Source organism: Zootermopsis nevadensis, unplaced genomic scaffold, assembly GCF_977971745.1.
Source record: "Zootermopsis nevadensis isolate Lab colony 2312 unplaced genomic scaffold, Znev_1.0 Znev_ptg000004l, whole genome shotgun sequence".
NCBI lineage: Eukaryota > Metazoa > Arthropoda > Insecta > Blattodea > Termopsidae > Zootermopsis > Zootermopsis nevadensis.
In genome coordinates, this window is record NW_028259136.1 from 6,831,126 (window position 1) to 6,855,439 (window position 24,314).

The 24,314-nt window shown below is 42.0% G+C and overlaps 1 protein-coding gene across 2 annotated transcripts in view; it reads left to right on the top strand.

The window, feature by feature from the left end:
* Eip78C (Ecdysone-induced protein 78C) overlaps positions 1-24,314 on the top strand; it is a 78,570-nt gene that overhangs the window by 41,841 nt on the left and 12,415 nt on the right. The window lies entirely within an intron of this gene.

Here is a 24,314-nt window from a genome sequence, read left to right on the forward strand (position 1 = left end):
ACACAGAGCGAACAGCTCATCACTAAGACAGCGGCTAGAGTTCAGTCGTGAGAAGTGGCGTCTATAATATTTCGCAGAGTTTTCACTGCGTCCGTCAGCTCAATGTTAACTCGGATTTTTACTTTTCGTAATCGAGTTGGGCTTGGAGATGAAGTAGAAACTAGTGAAGTGTTACGTATGGAGTGTCGCGCTGTATGGAGCAGAGACTGGGACACTCAGGAAGAAGGAACAGAAATACCTGGAGAGTTTTGAAATGTGGTGTTGGAGAAGAATAGGGAAGATCAGGTGGACGGATCGAGTGACCAACGAAGAAGTATTGAGGAGAGTCAACGAGCAAAGAAGCATTCTGCAAGCGATTACACGAAGGAAAGCTAACTGGCTGGGACATATTATGAGAAGGAATGGATTAATGAGTGATATCATCGAAGGCCAGGTTGAAGGAAAGCGAGGACTGGGAAGAAGATTGATACAGCTAACCGACGATCTTAAACAAGGAAAGAAGATGACGTTCCAGGAATTAAAGCGAGAAGCCGAGAATAGGGACAACTGGAGAGCTCTTTTTGGGCAGAGCAATGGACCTGTCGTAAGACAGAACACTTAATAATAATAATAATAATAATCGACTTGTATATCGTGAACGAAATTATGATAAACCCGATCGGTATTCGAACCACACCCTCCCGCACAGAGAGACTTGAACTCACAGGCAGACAAGTCTCAAGAAAACCCCGCTCTTGCTGAAATGAGACGCTCACCTGTTCCTTCGCGTTCGATATGGCGGCGACGTCAACACAGAATCGCATGTGACAGGATCAGGATAAGACGAGATAAGCGGGAACTTTCCTTTTTTACTATTTTACCCTCACGTTTTCTTGTTCCACCTGATTATCTGAGTTCTTCTGTCTCTCTTTTACCCTGGGGCGTTCAATAAGGAGAGGCAGCTTCGTCTCCTAGGGTGGGAGATGCCCCCCCACGGGAACTCATAAATTGCATTTCATGAAAGTCGTCCCTACCTCAGCCTAGCGCGAATTCCCGTCAATTTCAGACGCACATACGTCATTTCCCTTACGTTTGCCCTGGAACGAGACACGGCTGTATCACTCTGTGGCATACGAAAAGAGAACTCAAAACACGAGACGACTCACTTCATCAGCGACATCAGGACAGAACGTCGCGGCGTCGTGGAGAGGCACCGGCTTCAAATCTCGGTACCGAATGCTGGCTATCCTGAGATTTTCGTGCCTTTCCTCAGCCCCTCCACGTATACGCCCAGACAGCACCTTAAATCGTTCACGGCCGCTTCCTTCACTATCCTTTCTGTCATTATTAATCATATAATTCGACGTCATATAATGTGAGCTACTGACAGCGTCGATAGGAAATATGGAATATTTGAAATATTTATACATTACACTAACAAAACAAATATTCGTTCACGAAGAAATTAAGAAAATTTATGCTACCATTTAGCTCAGAATCCACTCTTCCTTCCTTCTCCCGTCTAGAAATCAAAATATATAAATAAAGCATAAATACATTTTCTGAAACGCCATTTGTCAGCCTAAGGGAAATACGTATGGGTTTTCGACTTTTTAAAGAACTGCTGATATGATTTGAATCTAAGAGACAGAAGTCTCAACAGGATGAAGACAACTTAAAGGCTGGTTTATGGGAAATCCTATGGCATTACATGGGTACGACAATATCTGGATTTGATTTTATCATGGTGGCGAGTTCGAAGATGGCTGTCTTCTGGGTTGTAGAGCCCTGAGGCAGCAAGGACTTCCGAAACGTCGGTAAACTATACGGCGCTACAACCCAGAAGACAGCCATCTTCGTGCTGTAAGAATTCTCTGCGGACATGTTCGTCCTTGAGTTAACGAATCCTTATCCTAACGAGACTCAAATCTCCCCTGCACAAGTTCATGTCATGCCACTACAGAGGACTGCACACAAACAATAGTCTGAACCACAGTAAGCTGCTGTTTGTTACAACATTGACCGTAACGGAATAATCAGTAAATTTTCATTTCTCGACTAGGACTATATAACACCGTGACTATGAAGGCAGTAATCTCATCTGAAAGACGACTAAAACGTGTCAACGAACAAAAAATGATAAACGATCCAGCCTTCCATCACACACATTGACTTTTTTTAGACATAAGTTTCCAACCCCAGTTACAGTTCGATATTTTATGGCTTCCCCTCATAAATGTTAAGGCAGTACCTTGAATAATAATAATAATTCAATTTATTTATTTAAGTGGTTGACAACAGCCAGATAAGGCCAATAACAGTGAAGCACTGAACAACAGTTATTTTATTTATTTAGTGTTCTGTCTGACGACAGATCAGGTCCATATGAACAGGATCCTTCCATCCTTTTCTCTTCTCGGACTGGGACCTGTTCATATACGTTCTTGGCAGATGATCCAGAAGTGGTTTGCCATTGCCTTCTTCTGTGTGTGAATGGAGTAATTGTTGGGATGCCACGGAGGAAAACTCCGTGTTGCCCAACACAAGTTATAAATTCGGGCACCGCCGGGAATCGAACCCGAGACCCCAGGATTACAAGGCCAGCGTTCTAACCGCTAGACCACCGTGGTGAACAACAGTACAGGATGAAATATAATACGATAAATACATTCATTTGAAAAGGCGTATTCTTCGGAGTAAACGAACATTCCAAAATCGATCTACAAGCCACATCACGTAGGTCCCGGTCCTTTGTGGCATTAAATGTCTTTCCTTCAGAAATGTTCTACAAGGTATTTGTTGTGTTTGAGTGATATTTTTCTCTACGAATTTGCCTGCCACAGTGATGATACCAGAAGTTTGATATCGGCTTCATATAAAGTTGAAGTTAGATCGAACGGACGTGAAAGAAGGCCCTCCGCATAAGATTTAATCAAAATCTCCGAGATTAAACACGCAGAAAGACACAGAAGGAGACGTCTACACTGCCCACTGTTCTAATCGGCTGCTAAGAACACAAATTAACATACGCGTTCAGTCGAGAACATGCAACAGCTGCTCAGGACCAATCGGAATAAGTGGCGACTCGATCTTGAACTTGCTGCTGCGGCTGCATGCACTTTGTCCCTCCGCTCCCCGCGTGGCTATGTATAACCCCGGGGATCGAACCCGGAACTACAACACGCAGCGCTCGTCCGTGACTTGGCACCTCACGTGACTCGCCCGCGTTGTGTGACGACCCGTTGTTGCCAAGCTTCCAAAACGCCACGCCTACCTGACGTGGGTGTATCAGCTTCGCAGGTGATCGAATTCCTCGGAGGTTGCTCGATTACCATCCAAAGGGAACAGATGGATGGGCCAGTTCGACTCAGCCCTTGGAGATGACAAGGAAGATGATGATGATGATGATGATGATGTGTTCAATACATCTGATGTCGGAAAAACATTCCATCTGGAACGAACGTGTTCCATTCCAGAAGATATCGAATTTCGAAAGTCCACAGAAGCCTAGTGGTAACTCTGTTTACCACCGGCATAAACAGTCCTAGCTCTGCGTTTTGCACGTGTTTCGCATAATTCTCACCGTGGACAGCGATCGTTTCCTTAAACAACATTAACTACTTGATCTACGTAATGGTGAAGTGTTTTCTTTGCGGTACGGACTTGATTCTTAAATATTTAGGCGAGCTTCGGTCTTAGGGATTGAAACTGGTCACTGATGCAACACGATTCAAGACGCGAAGGTTTTCGATATCCGGAAGATTGGAATTACAGGTTCGAACTACGGTCAGAGCACGCGTGTTAGCATTTTTACCGTGTTTCGTCGCGGTGCGCAAGTAGGCCTTGTGGCGGGCTGGCTGCATCCATGGAGTCCTGCCAAATGTCTCACGTATTCGCTATTTCAGAAATAAATCTGAACTGGAACAGACCGGAGGACCAGACTTCAAGAATAGGCTCAGAAATTGTTCGACAAAGCAAGCCAATTAGCTAATATACTGTATTACGCACTTCTCGTTTGTCGTGAGGGAGAATTCTCTTTAGTTAGAGCCCGAGAAGTGAAATTTGTTCGGTCTGTCAATAAGACTTTGATCGATGTAAATTTTCGTGTATTTTTGTCTTATGTAAAACACCTGACAGTCCTTTACATGAATGTTACATTTTTTTTGGAATAGCCGTAGTTATAAATGAGTCCTTCAACATGTCGTATACATTATCTACTCGACTGTAGAGCTGAAAACCTACCCTTTATGTGTTAAACAACCACCATAACCCGCTGAGCTACAGCTGATTTATACAATCATGATGAAATATAAATAAATGTCTCTCTCCGAGACTAATTAAATAATACAACGAACCTCCATTAAACGAAAAACGGGCAAATTCACCCTTGGGGTGACGTTAAAATGGTACGTTTCGTTTACATACGACGACCGTTTGCTGTAGGCCTGCGTTTTACTCGTAAATCGAGTGGACGAGAGCCAAATGGCTATTCTGGAACAGGAGATTCGGTGACACCCGCCTAATAAATATCACTTAGCCAGTACGTTACCCTTTCTATAATAACAAGAAATGTTAAAGTGATACTTAAAAGGACATTTATATCGAAATTTCTGACAAAACAGAGTACAAAAACTAAAATTGTTGTTTATCTTTGCTTAATTGGAGAATATAATACGATTTAATGAAGTGCAAACTAATTTAAAAAAAATAGATTATCACCAATCAGCACTTGTCTACAATAAATAATATACAGAGTGCCCCAAAAAGATGTATATACACACAAGGTTAATATTCCGGCGACACTCCGTATACGGAAGATGGCTGTCTTCTGGGATATAGCGTCGTGCAATCTGGTGGAACTTTACCAACGCTTCAGAGGTCCTTGCTGCCCCCTACATCAGGGTGACTAGCCCCTACCTATTATGTCGGCTTTTCAGTGCGGAAGTTCCCCTGACCCAGTGGTCGCGCGTGGTCGAATGGACTTATTATCATATCATGTTCATTTTGAAACGACAGTGATTTTGTAAAACGCAACTTACAAGTCCGATAAGTGCCGCTGCATGACGAATACTGGTAAATAATTCTAAAAAGTTCATGCTGACACATAATATTGCTACATTTAGTTAATATTTAACATGAAAAGTCGGCAACATTTTCTCTGTCTGGATATAAATACGACGTTTCGGAGGTTGTCTATCTTTCATCAGCCGGAATAAAGTAAACCCAGTCGTTTATTCTCAGGCATAATGGTCGCCCACAGAACCCACTAACTGTTGTCAGCACCAAGCTGACGTACGTATTTCAGCTTGTCACATCTGTCAGCGTGTTCTAAAATTACGCGACCAATTTTGGTCTCAGTAGCGTCCACAGGGCAACGTCGTTTTCAGTCCTTGCCTGCAAAAATTCTCTCAGACCTAAATATATTTCCTGGCGTTAAATTCTTACGTATTGACATTAAGTATATATGCAAATGATCCTTATGGCGATTAACCTTTTAAAGCCGAAGCTCGTCTAAATAATATTTAAAAATTAAATTCTTGCCTCAATGAAAATACAACACTTCTCACAATTAATTTATCAAATAAATTTATTTATTTATTCTGAGAATCATATGAAACACATAAATACACTCTGCGCATAATAAAGAGGTTATGAATATTGAAACATATTGAATACATAGCTATCAATGGGATTTGAAGGGTTCTGGCAGAAAAATTAATTCCAGTTGGATGGATTTCGTTCAGTAATGCCTCCCTCATTTTACCCTCCCATCCGTAGTTCCATCCATCCATCGATCCCTGAAGACCAGTGGTAACTACGCCTGCTTTAACATTCAGTAACTCTCCATTCTGTATTTATGCGTTTAATATAATTCTCAATGTAAACAGCGATTACTTCCTTAAACAACCATTAACCAGTTAATGTTTGTAATGGGGAAGTGTGGTGTTTTCTTCGCGGTAAGGACTGAATTCTTAACAATTACTTGGGCGAACTTAGGCTTAAATACTTCCATTTAAACCTCATAAAGATTTCTGCAGGAATAGTTATGGGTTCTCTGAAATGTTTATTCGTTAAAATACATGGGCCTACAGACGAAAATACATGATGGAGTATGAATACATTTATTTGGAACATGCAAATTTAAAAAATGGCTTCATCAGCCCTTCCGTAAAAGTTTTAAGGCGAAGCATGCTGTTAACCTACGATTTTAAGAAAATTAGGCGTATCTTGAAAACAGAAGAAATTCGAGTAAACGTCAGAGTCGAGGTATCGGGTTCTCACGGCGATAATTAATGAAGATGGCTGTCTTCTGAGATGTTACGTAGAGTAGCCTGGTAGATACTGACCGACGTTTCAGACGTTTAGTTCGAAATCGATCTTGTCCTTCACCGTATTACAGAAATCTCGAAACAGAACCCGTGGCCCGGATCGAATCGCAAGAACTCGACGAGAGACGCCTTCCAGTGGATATGTGATAATAGCTTTATGTCGTTTTTGTGTTCCGATATTACTTTGAAGGTTCAATGCACTGCGCATGTCTTCAGAACGCAAGGCGACTACACTCAAATGAATGCAAAATTATCTATAATTCATTGCCTACTTGAAGATGTAAGAAAAAAAAAGTCTCGAGAGGTGCTGTTGGAAAGAAAATTGTTGTAATCACCGAATTGTAAGTTCATTACCGCATTCATCATGGTTTGACGGCTAGAGGGGTGTGGGGGAGGGGAGAGTTTGTGATTTCAAGGCCAGCGTGTGTGTGTGGGTACGACCCACAGTCCTGACAATGCATTTTACTGACTCGTGTGTTAATTAAAAAAATTAATAAACCACATTCAGTGAGTGCAAATATTTCACCTGCCAGAACCAAACTGTGGGTTTATATGTTTGAATGCATTTCATGGTAATCTTATGAACTACCGTGTAGATGGTACGGTAGTGCCAACGATTTCCCCGCCAGATGAGAAGAACAAGGACACTTCTCCTGGCAAGACTTAGCAGATACGCAAATACAAATTATCTCGTTTAAAAGAGGCCTTGGCTAATTCACATTGGAGCAGCTGTTCCTTGCCATGTTTTAGGAAGCTAAAATACGTGGGTCATTTGACGATAATTTGTAAGACGATTATGAATGGTGGGTTTGGAATAAACGCGGAGAAACTGCCATTATCAGGTGTTCGTCATGCTCTAGCGTGAGCGAAGAACACTTTATCGCATTAAAAGCTCCCGTTTCCTCGGAACACACTGAGGAAAACAACGAAAAGCATTACTGAAAGTAATTGTTGCGCGATTATGATTTTGGGTCGCTCTAATCCAACATCTTACTCCTATTATCGTCGTATTGAACCTACGGTTCGGCTACTATAGTGCTAATTAGTTTACGCAAGTGCACTAATAACCTTCAAAGTTGACAATACCAGAATAAAAATAATATATATACAGACCTATATAAACAAATGCTTTCTTTTTCCAATGTTAGGACTCTTTGCCATAATTTGGTACAGCCGGTTCAAAATATTGTAAAGAAGACACAGCATCCCAGAAGACAATAATAATCTTCATACTCTCCACCCTGAGAATCTGAAAATTCCACCTGCAATTGGTCAATTTGGAAGGCATACGGCCTGAAAATAACCTCTTACATACTCTGACGTATGTTTCTTGATGTAACAAGAATACTGTTCAAAACTCCTAGTAGCAAGAAACATAATTACAACACAGGACGCAGCAGTTTCATCACCGTGTCCACAAAAGCCCAACAATGAAGCCCATTCTGAGCCAGACGAATTCAATTCAAACCTTCACACAAATTCATTTTAATATTATCCTCACATCTACGTTTGGTTCTTCATAGTTTTCTTCCCTTCGGGCTTCCCAAGAAAAAATGTTAATATTTCCCATTACACACGTTCGTGCTACATGTCCTGTCCATCTTGTCACAACTGATTCCATCTTAAAAATAGCTGGTTGAGATCTCAGGTTCTCAGGGATACTTCGCTGTGAAGGATGGTAGAAACTGACAGACGTTTCAGAGGTACTTACAGCCTCCGTCATTATGTTACGAATCAGCGTAAATACTCTCAAAGCTGGCAGAGTACCAAGATGACGCCAGGGAGAACCAGCTAATACCTGATCTGGCAACAACGGTGGGGAATATGTCTTATTATTGCGGCACAACAGAGAGCATTCACCCCCGAGATGTACCGTTACAGATCCCCACTCCCAGCATTCCAACAGTTCCTCTCCCACCTGAGCTCCGCGTCACTCCTCAATTTCGGGTGGGTCTGCCCACCGATCCATAATTAATGGTTTCCTCCTTCTTCGAACGGTCCCCCCCCCCCCAAAAACGAATGCCCGGTTAAAAAAAAAGGTACCAAATACGATAAAACGGTGAAACAGACCGAGACATTTCTCAGGATTTTAGGTTCTCACGGCTGTCTTCTGGGTTGTAGCGCGGTGTAGTCTACCAACGCTTCAGAGGCCCTACACTCCAGAAGAACATCGACAGACAGACGGATGTATGAATAATCTTGTCTTGTGTCACGTGGAAATCGGAAATAAAAATACATCTCAACTTATAGTTCACATACAAAGAAGCCCGAATAGTCACTCAGTTTATTACAGTAGCCGGGATTAAACCGTGCGTCTCGCCTACGAAAAGCGTATACTACGTGATCTAAATACACCACAGACATAGGAATTGAGACAGCAGCTGGAAAATAATGTTTACAGTACGGACATTTCACGCTTCCTAATCAACTACCCCTCCTGCCCCTCTGATCCCGCTGCCTTTCACTTCTGACGTACGTCAAACGTACAGATTCGCTCTCACTACTGCATCTGATTACGGACTAAGCGACTGGAATTCGAACCCCGGAAGGAGCAAATAATTTTCCTTCTGGCCTCTGCGTAGTTTCCCATCCAATGGGCTCTGGCGGTCCTTTCCCCGAGGATAAAGTGTGGACGGGGCGTGACGCTGAACCTCATCGAAGAGGTTGCAAGGCGTTCAGTGAGGCAGCTTTAGTTTTGCAGACATTTTCCGCGTTTCTTCTAAGGGATACCGAAACAAACTCACAACTGTCACTCGAAAGATAAATTCAAAGAAGAGATAACTTTAAAATGTCCAGGCTTCTTGAGATTACGAAGCTTCCAGCCAATTTTTTTTTTATTTCTTCAAGTTTATGTCAATCTCAATTACGTTATTGGTGGCCAAATCGTAGGACAGAAGGATGGTTGGAAGTGTGAGGCTGGGACCAGCCTATGACGTAACTCACTGACTTCGGATTATCCGGAAATAGTTAACTTAATAGCCACATCATTATCTCCTAAGTCTTCTTTCACGAGATTTCTCAGTCAAAACTTTGCATATGTCTTGTTATCCATTCGTTCTACTTTCCCATCCCATCCTATATTTTTCTTTAAATGTAGTCACTCCCTGAGTGTAGTTAACAAACAAATTTAACTAAATTAAGTTTAGGTGTCCCATCACGACTCTGGTGGAAATCAGACAGCCAGGCCACTTACTAGCGGACTGCCATGAAGAAACTATGCAGTATGATATTTTTATTTCTCAGGTTTTGCTACAAATATCGTTCTTCCACTGCAACGTGGTTTGAATGCAAAAGGGAATTGTATTATTTGCCTCCCAGCTGTGCGAAGCCACAGGTTCACTCATAAAGGTACGTACATAACGCGATCCTTTTCATCTGATGGGCGTGGTGCCAGATGATGTTAAGATTTCACAACTATTTTTTTTCCCTGTACGTTCTACATCAGCGTTTCTCAACCCGAGGTTTAATTTATGCTTTAGTTAGAGAACAAGTCACAGCCTAGGCTATAATTTACCACAGTTGAAAAGAGCATTACTTCACAACAAACTACAATATATATTTTATCTTCCTTTTTCAAACCAAACAGCGAACGTCAAAAATTCTACCTATTGCATGGATTCTCTCTCTTTAAACTTCCAAATAAGTGATAATTAATGTGCCACCAACCAACAAACCAGCTACGGTAAATTCTTGACGATGGTGATGAGAGATAGAGATTAGCTCTATCTAGTGGACCCAACTGAGTAGGAACCTGAAGACGGAGATAGAGCCCCATCTCCGAAACGTCGTTTTAAGTTTTATATTTTATCTACTACACGATGGATAATATCCAAGAAATTTTTTATTCAAGAAATATCCCATCTAAGAGTTCTTGATGATGGTGATGAGAGATAGAGATTAGCTCTATCTAGTGGACCCAACTGAGTAGGAACCTGAAGACGGAGATAGAGCCCCATCTCCGAAACGTCGTTTTACGTTTTATATTTTATCTACTACACGATGGATAATATCCAAGAAATTTTTTATTCAAGAAATATCCCGTCTAAAAGTTCTTGACGATGGTGATGAGAGATAGAGATTAGCTCTATCTAGTGGACCCAACTGAGTAGGAACCTGAAGACGGAGATAGAGCCCCATCTCCGAAACGTCGTTTTAAGTTTTATATTTTATCTACTACACGATGGATAATATCCAAGAAATTTTTTATTCAAGAAAAATCCCGTCTTTTCTGGAGTCAGAAGGTTCATTTGCACTGTTCAGAAATATTCGTCACATTTCCCTCGCCTGAGAAAGATAAATCCCATATATACCTTATGTTTCTTCCCTGCAGATCTTCTAACAAAAATTCTGCTCTCATGTCTCAACTTCCAGACCCTCAAATAAGAAGCTGAGACAGGCCCAGTCTACTAGTCAGTCTTTCACCTCGACGTTTGTGGTTAAAAAAAATCTGAGAATCACGACACCTGGGAAGGTTGCAGTCAAATAATTTACCAGTCCGGCGAGTAGCAAACAGAGAGACTAGAAGAAGCCGGTTTCGGAGGTCGATGCCGAGATATTTAAATCGCGAGTCAGAAGCAGCGGACTGAATCACTTTGCTTCATCACAAAGACTCAAGCATCCACTTCAGTTTTCTGTGCCGTGTGAAATCTTTCACGCATTTCTTAGTGCCTCGCCCCACCACCACGGTCACACTTCATTATAGAGCATCGACATTTGCAGCTCCGTCTTACACCCGGACAAATTCACTGCGAGATTCTCTTAGATGGTTGTTTCGTTATTATTATTATTTATTTAGTGTTCTGTCAGACGACAGGTCCATATGAACAGGATCCTTCCATCCTTTTCTCGGACTGGGACCTGTTCATATACGTTCTTGGCAGATGATCCAGAAGTGGTTTGCCATTGCCTTCTTCTGTGTGTGAATGGAGTAATTGTTGGGATGCCACGGAGGAAAACTCCGTGTTGCCTGGACCACGGCCTTGCCCAACACAAGTTATAAATTCGGGCACCGCCGGGAATCGAACCCGAGACCCCAGGATTACAAGGCCAGCGTTCTAACCGCTAGACCACCTCATCTTATTATTATTTAGTGTTCTGTCTGACGACAGGTCCATATGAACAGGATCCTTCCATCCTTTTCTCGGACTGGGACCTGTTCATATACGTTCTTGGCAGATGATCCAGAAGTGGTTTGCCATTGCCTTCTTCTGTGTGTGAATGGAGTAATTGTTGGGATGCCACGGAGGAAAACTCCGTGTTGCCTGGACCACGGCCTTGCCCAACACAAGTTATAAATTCGGGCACCGCCGGGAATCGAACCCGAGACCCCAGGATTACAAGGCCAACGTTCTAACCGCTAGGTGGTTGTTTCGTTATGGGAACATTACGTTTGGCATTGCCGAGTGTCTGAGGAAGGCAATATTTGATACACACCCTGTAAACCAATGGTTAGCGTACAAGCCTAACATTCGAAAGACTCCGGGTTTGAGCCGACAGTTGTCACTAATAATAATTCAATTCAATTGATTGTACGCTGCATCCACAGCCAGAATGCCAATTACAGATACAAAACAAGAGCAAAAGAACACGGTAACAAACAGAGAAAGGCAACAAAATAATAATAATAATAACAACAATAATAATGCCAGTATGGCAATCACCTGAAGAAAGGAGTACACCCAACTTCCGAAACGTTCTGTGTATAAAACATATCTCACTGGACACAGAATAACATAGTTTCCGATAAATATAGTGCGTTTTCCAGACAACGCAACCGTGAAAGAAACTTTGCCGCGTTATAGGACGGCCTGACTTGACGGGAGGAACGTCAGACTCCCGGCGAGAGGGGGAAAAAAAAAATCCGATTTTAATTGTTTTATGACGTCTCTTCTAAGGTAGTCTCACATAGCCGTACTATGAGCTCAGGCGGTTAGCCGCTGGCGTCTCACCACGGAGGCCCGGGTTAGACACCGGAGCAATCCATGTGGCATTTGTAGTGGACACAGTTGATATCAAATTGAATTCCTTATGAGAAGAGGAAATGTCAGGGCCAACAGATTAACATATTTTACTGAGGTGAGTTTTTTAAGCAGCGAAAACAACTTACGAGTCGGTGCGCCTTAACGGGAGATGCGTCCGAAATAAGTCCGTCCTTCCAAAAAGTTCACCGTACCCTGTCATAAAATTAGTACAGTACATGCCTAACAAGAAGGGGAAAATGAACCGTTATGGAATACCATTAACGAGGCGCGTCTCGTTTACGAATGACGTCGGCCTCCTTTTCAGGTTTTTGCAGTGCAGATGCACCGGCAAACAGAGAAACATTCATTCTTCCGGGCCCTTAAACTGAACTAAAGTTAATGTAATGCATGCAGTTGGATTTGAGGTTTTCACGACGGCGAGTCTGAAGATGGCTTGTCTTCTGCGTTGTTGTTTCGCCGTGTAGAAGTCTACCGACGTTTCAGAGGCTCTTGCTGCCTCCATCATCAGGGCGATGAGTACTTAAACCATCATAAACGTCAGTCTACTCTCTTAACCCCATCCGTTTCTCCATCTGCTAATTAATGTGTGTCATTCGGTGCAGAATGTGTGAGAAGCTGTGTCCCATAGAAACAATTGGCATTAGAATAAATAAATCAATACAGTCCTGGGACTATATTTGGCTCGCACAGGGAGGGCACACAGCTGAACTCCCCTACCTGATCCAGGACTGTTGATCAATAGCACCACACAAAGCAAATGAAGCCTGGTCTTGTACGCACGGCTGATGTGTAATTTTCTGCGAGGATACCAGTTACAGACCTACATTCTGGTATATATTAAGCTGTAAATTGCCCAAGACTGTTAAAAGTAAATAGACCAAAGTGGCGGTAGTCGTTTAATATGGACTAATGACAGAAAATAGGGCGAGAGAGTGCAGAATGCAATAGACTGGCTCAAAACATGGCTCTGACTAACGTCAACATGATAATGAAGTTCACGGCTCCAATAAGGAGGAGAATTTCCCGAGCTGTTGAAGGACTCTTGTCCGTTACAGTACTGAAAACTCCCCAGCGCAAAAACAACGGCGTGTTACGAAATAGATTTTGAGGAAACAGGGTTGAATGGGGTGGATTGGATTCATGTGACTCAGGAGTGTGTCAAATGGCTGGTTCAAACACAGGTTCCACGAAAGGCGAGGAATTTCTTGATTAACTGAGCGACTATCAGCTTCTCAACGGTTCTGCTCCATGCAGTTAGTTGCACGAGGGCATTATTCTAGTCGTCCCACCATATGGCAATCTGTGTTCCTCCCAGAGTGAGAGACCATGTTTCGCACCCATACAAACAACAGGCAAAATTATTGTTTTGTATATTTTAATCTTCAGGTTATTTAATTGCCATGGTCGTGCCAAAGAGTCCGTCCGGTTCCGAGGCTTTTTGGTTATATTTTTCGTAACAATGATATTTTTTACGGTGAAAGGTTGTTAGCCTCACGCCCAACCCCCAAGCTGTAGGACCACCCCTCGTCGGCTGCTTATTAAATATATTCGCAGCTAACCTCCACAACTGGAGGCTGTTCCTTCATCCGCAACCTGTGGACGCGCCAAGCTATAATACATATATAATTTGTTCTTGATAATGACCGGGAAGGCTGTCGTCCATAGTTCATTTGTGAGAAATAATAAGTTCGAGTTCAAAGCTCTCTGTAACTTTAACATTCGATAGTTTTACGACTACAGATAAAACTCCCAAGCCCCCAAAGTGGAGGAACGCCTGATGTCAGCAGCCCGCGTCACACTCACCTGACCTCCATATCTGAAGTCAAGGCACGTGTGAAATGCCCCATTCAACATTTATTGAAAGGGAACCTCTTCGGTGTCCTCACGACTAAAGACTGCAAAAACGCCTCTAATAGCTTCGCCACGTCCGTTCGGACAGTCCTGGAATGTGACAGCGGAACACTTTTACGAAGATTTGTCTACCCGTTCCATTTCTGGTTCAGATCGGACGACAATGACGGAAATTTTACAAGAACACCTCGACTCATATCTGACCACAGAAGTGCCATGTTTACGAGTGTTATCTAGGGGGGAGTCCTCGCGTGAGAAATTCGCGCTTATCCGTGTAACCACGTGGGGAATAACGCGGTTACGTCATCTACACAGACAGGCGCCAGACACTGGGCCCAACCAAAGGAAACCGACCCCCCAGATAGCACCAGCGTCTTCTGGGTTGTTGCACCGTGTAGTCCAGTAGACCTGTGCCGACGTTTCAGAGGTCCTTGCAGCCTCCATCATCAGGACGAGTTGTGCTGAGTTTTGTTGTGATCCAGAAGAATTAGCATTGACTGCAAGGCTGTACTTTTGGGTAGCGTTTCCTCGTATTTCAGTGTTCTTTCTGAAGGGTACAAATGACCGACACTGTACGCACAGAGGCCTTGGCCCTGACCTACAGCCGGTCTCGCTTTCACCCGCAACCTTGCCGCCGTCTGCCGCCATGGCATTACGACTTCCTTATTTCCGCGATTCCAATACACAATTAGCACAGTAATGGCGGCCTATGATGTCGCCTTACGTCATATTTGGTTTCGTAAAGGAGGAGGGGAAGATCTAAAGAGAGGAGACCCCTCGGAAGACCTACATTCTGACAGGATTAAAAATGAATATTAACGAAAGAGTGACAGGCGGTGCTGCGGACACGACAGGGGCCAGTGGCCGGCAATTGTGAACAGTAATGAACATTAGTGTGTTTCATCGTGAAAGGCGGATTTGTTAACTACTTCAGCTACGAGAAAAAAAGCTTCTGATCCATGAAGTTAGAAAAATAGTAGAAATTCAGATAAGGCGAGAGATTTCGTGGCTACACAACCGCCTGTTAGCTGCAGATCGCAAACATATCTACAATTTATCCATGCAATGTTTGTAAGTCAACAATTTCAAACGTGGTGAATGTGGAAACTGGAGTTACATCCGGAAAACTTACAATGTTATCACCAAAACACATATTTAGATGTATTATCGCGAGTGTACCTAAACAAATAATAGTTTGTTGCACAATAGAACATTATTTACTTGTCAAATCAAATTAAACATTAATCTTTTAAAACCCGTAGTAACTAAGATTATTATGCACCACCTGTTTTAACAACTATAAACTCTGTATTTTGCCCACAGAGTGTATTTGTGGGTTCCATTCTCGGGGGGGGGGGGGGGGGGGGGAAATGTGTCCTCAAATACTATTAGCAAACTGTCCTATATAATGGGAAAGTGTCATGTTCTCTTTATGGTAGGAGCTCAATTTTAATAATTATTTAGACCAGCCTTGGCTTCAAGATGTTAAAACAGCTGTTTTACGCCCCATTACTCTTCTTGGAGATATTTATCTCTGCGTGCAGTACGTAGTTTCCGATGATCATAATTGTTACACGATCAATATATTTGGCGTATAGCGACTTTCCGACCAAGCTTTAGTGTGATATTTGTAACCTGATCTGCGGAGGTGGTGATTAACGCTTCTAAGTTCAATGGCACCTTAACGACCCACCTGTTATAACCATCTTTAACAATCTATAAATCTTCATTGTGTGTTTATGGGTTTGGTATGATTCTCACTTAAACAGAGATTCTTTCCTTAAACAGCGATTAACTATACGGTCTTTGCAATGAAGAGTTGTGTTTCCTTTGCGGTACGGACTAATTTTTAAATATTGTTTAGACCAGCTTCGGATTCGAAGGGCTAACTGGCTGAATAATCTTACAGTTTTGATGATAAGTGAATATATAACGGGACGGGGGGGGGGGGGCGTAGCCCCACAAGAAAATCCTTCCCACACGAGTCTTGACGAAGTTTCACAATTTCTAGAGCAGCAGCATGATTACATTCTTTCGAAACCCACTCGTGGCTGTGAAGTGTTTATGTGACGAGTCATGATTTCTCACTGTAAACTGGTTCATCGACCTATATTCAGCCCTACTTTGAAATGACGAAAAACCTCAACCCAGTGATAGGAAGTTCCGTTGTCTGTCTAAACAATAAATCAGATACCGAATTCTATTTTTTCAGACGCGTAATCACAGGCCGTCGCCAGCATCATTTTTCTCCAATGATCTACTTTTACGCCACGGGCTTTGTATGTGCCATACCGAACACTGTCACACGTGGTATGGACGCCCTATTTCAGTGTAGCTCCACGCATTCTTAAACTGGACACTAGACACCCCTGCCGCTTTAAATCCGATAAACGAACCCAGAACCCACTGCATAGGAGGATGGACACGCCCCAGGGCAAGTCTAAACATTATGGCGAAGAAAAATTCTGCCCTACCGGGAATCAAACCTCGGTCACCCAAAGAAATTACGTTGCTTTAAAATGGTGAAACTGACAGTGGTTGACTGTTGAAATTTTATATTTCCTCAAAACTTGGCCCACAACAACGCTATCTTGCCTCCAAAGCTGTGTTCATAAAACGTATTTCGTCACGGTCGAGTGGTTAGCATCCTGCCTCGTATATGAGAGGTTTCGAATCTCGGCCCGGAGACCTACGCTGATGACATTTGTCGTGGTTTTCTCGGGCCGCATAACCAAATCATGGGATTATCCTCAACCATTTGAAGCAGTGGTAACTATATGCTCCACCTACCTTAAAAGTTAATAGCTCTGAACTTTCCCACAATGTATTCAATGGTTTTATATCATTCTCAGAATAAGCAGAGATTATTTCCCTAAACAGCGTTAATCTTCTGATTTTTTTTTGTAATGAGAAGTGGTGTTTTCTTTGAAGTAAGGACTAAATATTAAAGTACAGATTAACTTCGAGCTTCACGGTTAAAATCAAATCGTGTGGTGGTTGTATTAAACCTATAGTTCAGATAGTTTTAAAACTGCACAACCCCCAGAAAAATATAAAACACAACCGTTAGAAAAATCAGTCGGTTAACGATATTTACGGATATACTCGATGATTACTGCGAGAACCAAGAGATAGAAAAACATTCCTAAATTCTGTGGTTAAAATTCCGAATCAATTAAGGTTGTATAGAAAGATACCGCTCGGTTATTAATATTTCTTCCGGATTCCTTTAAAGCAGGTGTTCTTTTTGGAAAGTCTGTGTTGTGTAAGCAGCGAGACTGACTAGAGCCACACGATAATGGCGCCTTCTAATGTCACTGTGAAAACTCTTTAAACCAGCATACACACAGCATTCCCTTCCCTTTTAAATTTCCCTTTCAACACAACAAATTCCACAGCACGACCTATACGGTGTAGTGAGCACAAAAGCAAGATGAAAAGAGTTAATATTCTCAGTGTTATTGAAATGAGGGCGAATTAAGTTATCACGTGGCCGAGACTCCGTTTTGTCAATACCCCCGCGATTGCGTAGTGGCTATCCCCACCTCCAACCCCAACCCCAACGAGCAAAACGGGATAAAATCACCTGGGAAAAAAGAGCTCAGGTAACCGGTCACAATAAATGGAGAATGTGCGTATGGAATCGATCTCTTTTGTCGTTTATGTCTGTCCCAGGGCGCGTTATTAAAACAGAGCACGGTAACTTTCGAGAAAGTATTGTCAAAACCGTAAACTGCTATTGAATCTACGTAAATCGTATGCCGAAAGGGAAAACTTGATGATAAACTTTACAGTAGTGAAGTCACTTCAGAATCCGCGTAAGAGCAATCAGTCTTCAAAGTTTTGTTATCGGGTTTTAGTCGAGTCGTGTGTTTCGGCGATGTTTCCAGCAGCCGACTTCGCGAACACCCCCCCCTCCTCCTGAAATGCCAAATTTACACATTAAATTATGACAGTGAAAACCCCAAGAATAAAATCCTATCTATACAACAGACAGCTTCTCGATAATTTTCTGTTAAGGGATTTTTAACCCAAAGGGATAATATTTACGGCTAAAAACGTTTACCACATATTTTTCTATCGTTCTTGATAAGCAATTTACAAGTTACATGCGAAAGTGTTGCAAATAATAGAAAAAAATAATTTGATTATATTTAAATCTTGAAGTTGTGACCGATCAATTTTTGATAACATTTATGACTATTCGTGAATAGTTAACGAACGTAAATTCTCTACGTTTCGAAATGTTGGTGCTCATTTCTACTAAAAAAAAATCTTTTGTTATATGGGTCGGGGGAGAAATACAATAAAACGTAGATATTAATTTGTACTTGCAACAAATTAACATCAACACCACATGAAGATGGAGACGGTATGTCTCTCCGAAACGCTGGCATCCACCGACCAGTCCACACGGCGCCAAAACCCAGAACACCACCGTTATTTTAAGCGAATGTTTTTACTTCCCAGAAAAATGTCAATTTTTCAAGCCATACGAACGATCAGGTAGGCAACCCGCTGAAAAGTGACAATTTAAATGCTCACCACTAAAGCAGGAGTAAGATGCAACTCGCACTGCACACTCCCTGTTACCCTGAAATAAAAATCAATACGAAGCGGGCGGGAATATGATGACAGGCTGCACGCACAAATAATTGAAATTACTGTTCACAACTCATCAGACTACACGTTAATGGAATTACACCAGTTTCAAAACTCAGATCTAAACACTGATTATTCTTAGAAGGACAAGTCACTCACTTCGCTTTCTAATTCACTCTAGAGTTGAAGTTTCCAACGAATAAAACGTTTATAACACAGGCAAGTTCAACTTTTTACTGAAGATGGATGTCTTCTGGGTTGTAGCGTCTCCATCGTCAGGGCGATGAACCTCATCGCCCTGACGATGGGGGCAAAAAGGACCTCTGAAGATTTGGTAAACGTCTACCAGACTACACGACGCTACAACCCTGAAGACAGCCATCTTCATACGCACCGCCGTTATAATCTCAAATCCTACTTCTCGTTGTTTCTTAAATTTGTATCCCACATATACCACACAAACTAATAATTTCTGCGTAGTTTATTCATATAATTAAAATATAGTATATTTTGATAATACAATTTTAGTAACTGATTCCGACCGACGGTGGTCTAGCGGTCAGAACGCTGGCCTTGTAATCCTGGGGTCTCGGGTTCGATTCCCGGCGGAGCCCGAATTTATAACTTGTGTTGGGCAAGGCCGTGGTCTAGGCAACACGGAGTTTTCCTCCGTGGCATCCCAACAATTACTCCATTCACACACACAGAAGAAGGCAATGGCAAACCACTTCTGGATCATCTGCCAAGAACGTATATGAACAGGTCCCAGTCCGAGAAAAGGATGGAAGGATCCTGTTCATATGGACCTGTCGTCAGACAGAACACTACAAATAAAAATAAATAAAATAATTGATTCCCTTCCTTAGAGGTTTATAATCAGATCTACTCAGCTTGGCAGGATCTTTCGTGCTTCAAACTTTGTATTTATCCTCAGATATTATTAGGATGATGAAATCAAACAGGATGAGAAGAGCTGGGCATGTAGCACGCATTTGGGCGATGATAAATGCATAAACATTAGTTTGATTGGGTTTTGAGCTAGGTTATGTGTTGTTAACACGATGTGAAATGAACACAAAAAAGGGTTGATCATGACTGGTGCAGTAACTATTTGTATAATGGAAAAATAACAACGTGGCTCGAGCTGGGAAAAAGAAAGCGTTTAACTTCACCAGGTTTCGATCCCATAACCCCAAGAATACGAGTCCAGTATGCAACCACAGAACAAACGCGCCTCGTGACGTATCAGGATTGATTCACTGTACTTAAGGACTACATGAAGATCATACAATTTGTATAGAATTAAAGTAATAGAACGGACGCAATGTTTAATTGATACCTCTTATTTGAAAACTACTTCAACTAGGAGCCTTCAGAATTCAGAATTTGCAAATAACGTACGTGCAGCCATTCCGATATGGACTACACTTTTCCAGTTTTGTTCAGACGAGCTTCGAATTTAGTCTTAACAACAGAAACACGAAAGGCGGTCATTGTGGGAAGAGTACTCACCTTGAGGGAGATATTGTAGTATCTCTCCTCTAATTTAAAATGCATTTTCCAGAAGGTTAAACATACGTAACGAGTATCAGTGACATGGACAGACTCTGTAAGATGGTGTGACGATAATTATAATGATATTGATAAGATACATAGGTATATTTATGCGTTAAAAATATGGAAGTTCAACCCGCGTATCAGGTACTGGGGAGGCAATGCATGATCGGGAATTTCAACGCCTGAACAAGCGACATGCGCCGTTTCCAAGCAACAAACCTAAAATAGGAGACAAATTTACGGAACACTTAGGCGATTCAATCGATATCGATACGAAATTCTATGTCGACTGATAGCCCTACGCAACCATAATCCTACATACGAGGTGCGATCGGAAAGTTTCTAGACTGCGCCTATAAAACCCCGTACACTTATCTCAGGTATTAAATTCATCCATCACCCTCACGGAGCTTAGAAAGGAAGTTGGGGTCGGTTCTTGCAAGATCTTTGAGCTCCTGACAAACGAGAAGTCGATTCTGCTTCTGGTCCTCAGACAGGATGCGTCGCATGTGGAGTTCTTCCTTTAGAATCAGCTGACAGGTCCCATAGCCTATCCCAACAATGTCGCACAAGTCGTTGATGGTACGACGTCGATCTTCGTGAATGGCCTGCCGAATCTTCGTAACATTTTCGGGCGTTGTGCTCGAAGATGGTCGTCCAGAACGCTCGTCATCATCGACAGAGGTTCGGCCATTTTTAAAACGTGAATGCCACACAAAAGTTTGTGCACGACCCATTGCGGACTCCCCAAATGCTTGCTTTAGCATTTCATAGGTTTCCGTAGCCGTTTTGGCGAGTCTTTGGCAAAATTTGATGCACACGCCATTCCGAAATCGCAGGAGGGTCGGTGTAATGCACTACCAAAACGCTCGTAACTAAGAAACAAATGCTAATTCGATGATGCCGGGTGGCACACTGATTCACTATGAATGTAGGCCGCACCCCCTAAAGGCAGAAGCTCGTACTACATCCGGTTCGCCCGCTATTGACACAGTCTTGAAACTTTCCGATCGCACCTCGTATATGTACAAAACTATGTTTATTGTATCTTACGTTAGCACATAAGGTTGTGGCGTCCATTCTACTTATCTGTTGATAAGAAAAATTATTTCACTGAAGGAAAAAAATGGTCCATTTTATTGTTTTATTAATATAAATATTATGTACAAATGTTGGACTTTGATCACAGGAAATTGTATCACATTACTGCACGATAACACTGCGCCATACAATTCTGACAATACCAGAAGAACTTATAAAACCAGATAATGGACTCTTGGTGACTGGCATAAAAATATGGGCCCTTATCTCGTGTAACTAAATGCTTAACGTTTGTACGCACACACGCGCCACACTCGTGGGCAGGCAGACAGGCAACTGAACATGAAAGCAGTCAGATAAGGGGATGGAAGATGAGACAGCTTCCCTGTCTCACTGGTGTGATCGTAATGATACAGGAATCCACACACACACACACACACACACACGTGTCTTGGTGCACATTCAACGGCAGGGGTAGGCAAAATAACATCTTTAAACTTGAATATGGCTGTCTTCTGGGATATTGCACCGAGTATTCTGGTACATATGTACCGACGTTTCGGTGGCGCTGGCTACCTCCACAATCAGGTAATCGTCGCCCTGATGATGGATGCAGCAAGGACCTCTGAAATGTCGGCAACCTTCTACCAGACTACACTGCATTACAACCCAGAAGACAGCCATCTTCAGACCCACGGCTGTGACAACCTCAAAACTTACATGTGGACACACATTCACACCTCGAGTGAGATTCGAAATTACGATTTCAGTGTTGGGGAGGTTCACGAGCCTATATGATTGTAAAATGAAAAAAAAAATGAAGACCAAGTTCCGTTACGCTTGAAGCTGATTATGTACCTACTACGTACGTATTCGGAAGTCATCACCATGGCCAGCGTCCAGAGTGCTAAGCCTGAATCAATCCACCTGTCCAACACCGTGAAGAGGAGTTCATCGCTCCATGAATCTCGAGAAATAGACAGGTTCATTGAACCGGTTAAAACCTTGTGTGTGTAATCTTTCCTCTTTTTAATATCTTGCAGTTCTCATTCGTTATTGTCATCTCGGTTTGGTTCGTGCTTGCAGCTGGGAGGTGTGGTCGTCACTAGATGTACAGTTACTTGCAGTCACAGTGGCAGAACATTTGTTTATTTTTATAGTCGTTTCTTGCCCTCAGATTCTCACAGCGAAGAGAACTACTCAGAACGAGATTAAGCATTAACGGTACACAAAACTGCCACAGCCGTTATACTCTGTGATTCTTCTTACACAAAATGGCAACTTAGCTACTTTTTTTTAATCCCTTTTTCCTTTCCTGGCTTCGTGCGTTATATTTACAAGCCGTTGCATTCCGCCTGTCCCTTATGACCAGTAAAACTGTAACTGTAAAACATGATTTACACCTTGCACATGGTTGCTCCGTTTTAAACATGGTAGTCGGTAATCATCGTCTAAGACCCCTGACGTACGTTTGCTGCATCAACGAAGTACCTGGGCCCTTTTTTGTATTCGGGGAAGTCCCGGATTAGAATCTAGGCCCAGAAACGAAGTTTTTCGTGGCTTTCCTCAGCCCATCCATGAACAGTCTCTTCATTGAATGATGACGGATTCATTTCGTATCGTTTAAAAATTCAGTATTCGTTAATTACGATCATAAGAGCTACAGAACAGTTTAATGATTTATTTCGCCTGAACGATGAGACATAAATATCTCATTCAAATCGGCATCTCAAGTCATTACGATTGTCCAGTTCGTTTGTCCTCGAACCTTCTGAGAACTGGTTTCAGTCTTCGCTGACCAAGTCTTGCCGCGTTGACAGTGGTAGTTGAAAACTGATTCTGTCCTGCGAAATGTCTGAAACTTTGCCTCCAAACTTCTCGTGGAACGCTCATCCGACCTTTTCTGGGCTTTCAGATAATCTAATGCAGTGGTATTCTTCCTGGGATATGCGTACCCCCGGGGGTACGTGAAATTTAAAAAAATACATATATTATTTTATGATAAACACTGAATAATCAGTAATGTAATTTGTTTAATTTATTTTAGATGTAGATTATATACTATGTATAACTTGAATTATACACCAACAACTTTGGGGGTACTAAATTGAAGATAAATTATATCTGGGGGTACGCGAGGACATCTTAATGGGTACGTGAAATTTTAAAAAAAATATGATAAACAATGAATAATCAGTAATATAATTTATTTAATTTATTTTAGATGTAGATTATATACTATGTATAACTTAAATTATACACCAACAACTTTGGGGGTACAAAGTTGAAGAGAAATTATATCTGGGGGTACGCGAACAAAAAAAGGTTGAATACCACTGATCTAATGTGATCTTTGACGATGGGATATCCGCTACTCAGTATTGTACAAAAACGTCGAAAACAAATGATAAACAAATGTTTTTTTAGCAAAGAAGAATATTTAGTTTAAACTTGGTACGTACATTTTTAACCATCCCACACAAAACAATACAGACAGGTGCAAGCATATGAAGTATATCGAACGGGATTCAAACTCGGGGTACCAACATCGTGCTAGAGCTGTATTTACAGTTTTAAAACATTTCCCCTTTACATTCTATGTCAAATCAACTCTTTGTTTGCTACGGCGAACTAGCAGACTGGATTCTTCACAGCCGTGTCTTAGATCTTTAATTTTTATGTGTAGCCTGGCGAGCAGAGCCAACTGATATTAATGGATCATTTACTCAAAAATTCATAGCAATGATGGAATTCTGTCGTTGCAAAGACATTCTAATACTGTTGAAGATAACCTCGTTTAGCTGTTTAGGGAGTGGCCTTCTGATAACAAGTTTTATTATTCTGAAAACATAAATAGAATGGAATTTTAAATGCCTTCTTCCGAATGTTCAGGCATCTTAATTTCTTCCGAAGAAACGCAGATTATTTCAGAATATGGGCGAATGCTATTAAATAATTTCCATGCGCTTTTCCA